Here is a 7,180-nt window from a genome sequence, read left to right as displayed (position 1 = left end):
AAACAATAAGTTACTGTCTAGAGTGAAATACTAGCAGTGAATTGCTAGCATGCTGCTAGCACATATAAAGGTAGAGTGGGCCGGGCGCGGTGGCTCAAGCCTGTCATCCCAGCACTTTGGGAGGCCGAGACGGGCGGATCACGAGGTCAGGAGATCGAGACCATCCTGGCTAACACGGTGAAACCCCGTCTCTACTAAAAATACAAACAACTAGCCGGGCGACCTGGCGGGCGCCTGTAAGTCCCAGCTACTCGGGAGGCTGAGGCAGGAGAATGGCGTGAACCCGGGAGGCGGAGCTTGCGGTGAGCTGAGATCCGGCCACTGCAGTCCAGCCAGGCGACAGAGCGAGACTCCGTCTCAAAAAAAAAAAAAAAAAAAAAAAAAAATTAAATAAATAAATAAATAAAGGTAGAGTGAATGACAATACTATGAAAGGTGAGAGAAAGCAACTAAGAGTGTACGGTTGTGAAGCTCTTATACGACATGGGAAGTGGCATATTATTTAAAGGTGGTCTGCAATTAATTACTTATCTGTATTGTAGACCTTATGGAAAACACAAGCATACATTTTAAAACAGATATAATAACATGGATTTTAAAACACAAATTTTGAGGCCAATAGTGAACATGAAAAGTATATAAAAAATAACGTTTCACCCAAGAGCAGACAGAAAATGAGGAATGAAGAAACAAATTACAGATAAAGTGTACATAGCAAGATGGTAGATATTAAGCTAACCATATCAATAATTACACAAAATGTAAATGGTCTAAAAATACAAATTAAAAGACAGATTTTCAGATTGGATAAAAAAGTAATTACATGCTATCTGCAAGCAAGCCACTTTAAACCTACAGATTTAGGTAGATTAAAGGTAGAAGGACAAAAACAAAAAAATATACAATTAAAGTAATACTGAAATGAAAGCCAGAGCAATAGTATTAATATCAGACAAAGTGAAATTCAGAAGAAATTTTTCCAGGGGTAGAATAACATTAGACAATTATATAGGGGTGGATTCACCAAGAAGATGTAACAATCTTAAATAAGCATGTTCCTAAAAACTGGCTTTCCAAATGTATAAAGCACCAGTAAAAGAACCGACAAGAGCAATAATTAGAGAAATGCAAACTCCACAGCTATACTTGCAATTTAATACTCCTCTTTCAGTTATTGATAGAAAAAGTAGATAGCAAATTAGTAATGATTCACAATCATTAATAATTATTGAGCAATGCTATCAACCACCTTGATGCAATTGATATTTATTTAACATTTCACTTAACGAGAGCTAGATAGTCATTTTTTTTTTCAGGTGCAAGTGAAACATTCAGCAAGATAAACCATGTTTTGGGAAATCATGCAAACCTCAACATCCCTCATGAACACAGAAGCAAAAAGCCCCAACAAAATTGTGACCAATAGAATTCAGAAATATACAAAAATGGTAATAAATCATGATCACGTTGGCTATACCCAAGAGTACAGGGTTGTTTTAGTACTCAAATATCAATCATTATCATCTATCACACCAAAGAAGAAAAAAGTATTTGATTATCTAAACAGATTGAAAAAACAATCTGTTCATGATAAAAAAAAAAAAAAATTTACAACCTAGGAACAGAATAAAGCTTCCATAGTCTTATAAAAGGCATCTAAAATGACCTACAGCTGACATTGACCTTAAAGGTGAAAGGCTGAATGCTCTCCTCATAAAATCCAGAACAAAGCAAGAGTGTTCACTGTAATCACCGTTCAACATCACATTGGAGAATTTGGTGCAATGAGGCAAGAAAGAGAAATATATCACACAATTATTGAAAAGGAAGAAAAAAAAACCCCACTGTTCACAAATAACATGATTATTTACATAGAAAATATCAGAGAATCTCCAAAAAGCAACTGAACTTGTAAATGAGTTTAATTTGGTCACAGTATACAAGGTCAATACACAAAGATCACAAAGATTAAGTATATTCCTTTATTCTAACAATGAATATTGGAAATTGAAATTAAACAAACAATTTATTTTACAACAGCAAAAGGATAGTGAAATTCCTAGGTATAAATCTAGAAAATATGAGCAGGCTCTACAAGCTGAAAACTTTGAAACATTAATGAAAAAGTAAAACCAAAAAATTGAGGTATATACCATGTTCACAAACTTTTGAAATGTTAATTCTCCCTTATATAATCTGTATATATAATGCAATCAGAATCAATATACTGGCGTTTTTTATAGTATCTGTAAGATGGTTCTGAAATTTATATTAGAAAGCAAGAAATGGAAGAGCTAAAACAACTTTTAAAAGAAGCACAAAGTTGGGGCAGTCACACCATCTGATTTTAAGACTCACTATGTGGCTCTAATAATTAAGGCAGAGTAGTATTTGCAAAATAATGCACATATTTGTCAACAGAATGAAATGGAATTCAGAAATGACTTACACTTGTATGATAAATTGATTTTTGTCAAAGTCTCAAAGGCAATTCAAAGTATAAAGAATGGTCTTTTCAACAAATGGTTGTAGAATAAATGAACATTCATAGAAAGAAATGTACCTCAACCCTTATTTTACACCTTATAAAAGCTCAAAATGGATCATAGACATAAGTATACAATGTAGAAATATAAAACTTCCAGAAGGAAACATAAGAAAATGTCTTTAGGTTAGGCAAAAATTTTTTTTTTTTTACATATGATACCAAAATATAAAAAATACAGATTGGACTTCATTACATTTTAAAACTTATCCTTTTCTAAAGATTCTATTGAAAGAATATTGAAATGATACTGACTAGGACAAAATATTTATGAAACACAAATATGATAAAGGATTTGATTGAAAATATATATGAAACGTCCCACGCTACAACAAAAAAAAAACCCAATTTAAAAATGGGAAAAATATTTGAATAGACATTTCACCAAAGAAGATATACCGACTGATGATGGTAAATAAACAAATGAAAAGATGTTCAATGTCGTTGGTCACTAGAGAAATGGAAAATAATTTCACAGTGAGATACCACCACATATCTATTAGAACGGCTATTAGTTTTTAACGTGTGAATGGCAAGGTCTGTCAGTGGAAATATCACGTGTTGCTAGCGGGGTTTACATGGAACAGCCACCTAGGGAAGCAGTTGGGCAACTTCTTAGAAAGTTAAACATATTCTCGGCCAGGCGCGGTGGCTCACGCCCGTAATCCCAGCACTTTGGGAAGCTGAGGCGGGAGGATCACGAGGTCAGGAGATCGAGACCATCCTGGCTAACATGGTGAAACCCCGTCTCTACTAAAAAATACAAAAAACTAGCCGGGCGAGGTGGCGGGCGCCTGTGGTCCCAGCTACTCGGGAGGCTGAGGCAGGAGAATGGCGTGAACCCGGGAGGCGGAGCTTCCAGTGAGCCAAGATCGCGCCACCGCACTCCAGCCTGGGGGACAGAGCGAGATTCCGTCTCAAAAAAAAAAAAAAAGTTAAACATATTCTCACCATATGACCCATCACCAGCATTCCTAGGTATTTACCTATGAGAAATAAAAGAAGTGCAATCACATTAAAATTAATAATTACCAAAAAGTGAAAGTGCCACAAATGAGTGTGTGTGTGGCGGGGGGAGTGGAGGGGTTAGAGAGGAGTAGGGGGGTGGAGGGGGGTGGAGGGGGGTGGGCGTGTATATGCATATATATGCATGTGTGCATGTATACATGTTTGTGTCCATCTACATGTGCATATGCACATATATGTATATATGTGCATGTGTGTGTGTATGTGTGTGAGTTTTCATGTGTGCACGTGTGTGGTGGTTGTTGCTTTTCATTACTTGCCTGTCGGAAAGGGTCAGTCTTTGCCTGGAGAAATAAGCCTTTAACTCTCCCTTGTAGTTGGAGTTTCCTTGTAAAAATCTCTGGCCTGCAGCCTCAGAAGTAATTCAGCTGCCTTGTGATTATGTGATTATCCTATGAGACTTAAGCTATTTTATTTTTTTATTACTCTGAAATCTACTTTGTCTCAGTTTTCCTTGCAAATAAGAGCTTCTGGGCATATGGGTAACTTCTCAGGCTGAATTTGGTGTCCAGAGGCCAGTTTTGGCACTAAGAAGCTGTCATTTTTCTTCATTTTCTTCAAAACAAGTTACATTTTATTGCTACTTTGTTGGAGTAATCAATGTTACCTAATACCTCAAAGTCCTAAACAGGACCAAAATGGATTGGGTAAATCAGAGAGTGCTGGGTGAAGTAGAAGACTGTGAATGTAATTTCCTAATTATTGTTTCCATCTTGTCCTAAGTATTTACCTTTAGTTTCAGGGCTTATTTTCAGCTTCCTATGCTATAGGTTACAAATTACTGAATAGAAGTAGAGAAAAATAAATGTATCAGGTAAGTGAGAATGTTCCTAATGGGAAGAGTAGAAAATTCGGGGAAGCTGGTTACACACACGGTGCCTCAGTTCATTGATGGAGACGTGGGGTGGGCTTATTCCCATTCTCATAATTATCTGCAGAGAATCACAAGCTTGGGCCTGATGGTCCTTTCAGATGGCTACTTGGCTGCATAGCCCCAAATTTCCTGTCATGACCTCTGAGCAGAATTTGGGTCACTTACCGCTTTTCCTTCTTTAATATCTTCCCCAGATTTCTGTGACATTCGTCACTTTTGATTCTCACGCTAGCTCCTTGTATTCTTGTGGTTAGCCTCTGAATAAAGAGCTCAGCAAATCTCAAGAAGAACTGTATATATGGTAGTCTTGGAGAAACCAGAGGCTGGGAAACAATTTTGATTCTTGAGGCTCTCCAATTAGGATTCAAATTCTAAGAAGAATCCAGTGGGTTTGGCCTGAGTCATATTCTTGTCTTTGATGATGGTTCTACCAAGGCTAAATGCAATTGGGTAGGAGGGAAGTGGAAGGTGGTTGCTCCAGAGAAAATTAGAAGATCTAGTTGTAAAGGAAGTAGCTACAGATATGGGTGGAAAGAAAAAAAAAATAAAGCAATTGATGACTTCCATTCTACCTTGGAGTATAAAAAGTGGAGATTTATCTTTTCACACAAGGCAGAATAAATTAATCTATAAAAAATTCCCTGGAATATTTTTTAGAGGAAGAAAGAAAACCATGGAATTGTGGTTGAAGAGTCTGGGAATTCACTGAGTATGGCCCTGTTGCAATCAACAATTATCACTAATGGATTATTAGCAGTGGTGCTAATATTCAATTACTGCAGTATTTTGTTTTTCTCATAAGTTTCTTTGGGGTTTGGTTAAAAAAAAAAGATTTGTGTCATTTAATATTTGTGGTATGGCCATATAAATAAATAAATAAATAAACAATAAAAGAAACTTTCATTTGTTCAAACACTAGAAACAAAACCTAAAGATCACAGAAAATCTTTGATCGTTGTTATTGAGCAGATTTAAGTTTACTAACTTGTTGCAACAGCAGAGAACATACCAAATGGGGGTCCTTCAGGCTTCTCAATATGAAAATCCTGAAAGGGGCAAATTATAGGATTTGAGGTTGTGTGAAGTACCTTTGGGGAATGTTAAAAGAATTGAGGCTTTGGTTTGGATTAGATGCCTTCAGAAAGTGGAGGTAATGCTATGAGAAGGCACCTCAGTTTTGCTTTTATTTGAAGGAGTCATCACATATTCCAGGCCAATAAGAAAAGAGATATCTCAGGAAGCCACTAACATACTTTAATAAAACAGAAGCCATTTTTCTCCTTTCCCCACACCCCCTGCCCCAGGTTGGAATGCACACACACTGTTAAATACTATTTCTTACTAAGCGCAAACATACTTTTTCACTTTTGTCAAAATTAGAATGCATGTTTTTGATGATATTATTTCACAATCACCTTCTTGAACAGCATATTCTGTTAAAAAAATTCTAAAGAAATACTTTTATATTTGTCACTTTTTCCTGACTGGTGCAGTGGCCAAGTGACACATTCTGAAATATCTTGTATTTTCATCATCTGGGCTGAAAGAAGCTATCAGCCACACGAGTGCATTTCTATTTCATGTTATATGCTTTCTGTTTCTTAAATATGGGTGATAAGCATGAAGCTGGTGCTGCAAGATGTTTCTCTAATTCATTTCTCTGGAACCAATAGAAATCAATGTGTACTTTATGTATGAAGTCACCTTCTACTTTGTATTAGTTATCTATTGCATTGCAAAATTTAATGCTTTAAAATAACAGGCATTTATTATCCCACAGTTATTATGGGTCAGGGAACTGGCACAGCTTAACTAGGGGCCTCTGACACTCTGACACAGAATCTCTAATGAGGCTGCCCTTGAGGTGTCAGCTGGGATGCAGCCATCTGAAGGCTCAACTGGAGAAGAGGCAGTGTAACCTCACTCATGTGGCTGTAGACAGAACTCAGGTCCTCGCTGGTTGTGAGACAGAAGCATCAATTCCTTGTTGGATTTTTCCATAAGTCAGATCACAATGCAGCAGCTGGCCTTTGTTAGAGCAGATGAGAGAAAGCAAGAGAGTTCGGGCGTGGTGGTTTACGCCTGTGATCCCAGCACTTTGGGAGGCTGAGGCAGGCAGATCACGAGGTCAGGAGATCGAGACCATCCTGGCTAACACGTGAAACCCTGTCTCTACTAAAAATACAAAAAATTAGCTGGGCGTGGTGGCGGGTGCCTGTGGTCCCAGCTGCTCAGGAGGCTGAAGCAGGAGAATCAGTTTGAATCCAGGAGGCGGAGGTTGCAGTGAGCCAAGATTGTGCCACTGCACTCCAGCCTGGGTGACAGAGTGATAGTCTGTCTCAAAAAAAAAAAAAAAAAAAAAAGAAAAAAAAAAAAAAAGAAAGAAAGAAAGAAAAAGAAGGAAAGGAGAAGGCAAGTGAAAGAAAGCTACAGTCTTTTTGTAACCTAGCCTTAGAAGTGACATATCATCGCTTTTGCTATGTCCTTCTTGTTAAGCGTCAGTCCCTAGATCAAATCTACACTGAAGGAGATGAAATTACCTAAGGACTTGCATAGCAGAAGACGAGTCTTTGGGGTCTTCTTAGAGATTATCAACCACACCCTTTAAGTAGGAGAATGTGAGAATCTCAGTGACCTTGTAAGTTTGCTTTTGTGTAAATAAGAGTTCATATCTGATTCCTTGGTTAACATGAGAGAGAACATCTTTTCAACTGAAACAAAACAAAACAAAACCA

Source organism: Rhinopithecus roxellana, chromosome 10 (genome assembly GCF_007565055.1).
Source record: "Rhinopithecus roxellana isolate Shanxi Qingling chromosome 10, ASM756505v1, whole genome shotgun sequence".
NCBI classification, from domain to species: Eukaryota; Metazoa; Chordata; class Mammalia; order Primates; family Cercopithecidae; genus Rhinopithecus; species Rhinopithecus roxellana.
This window is presented reverse-complemented; position numbering follows the sequence as displayed.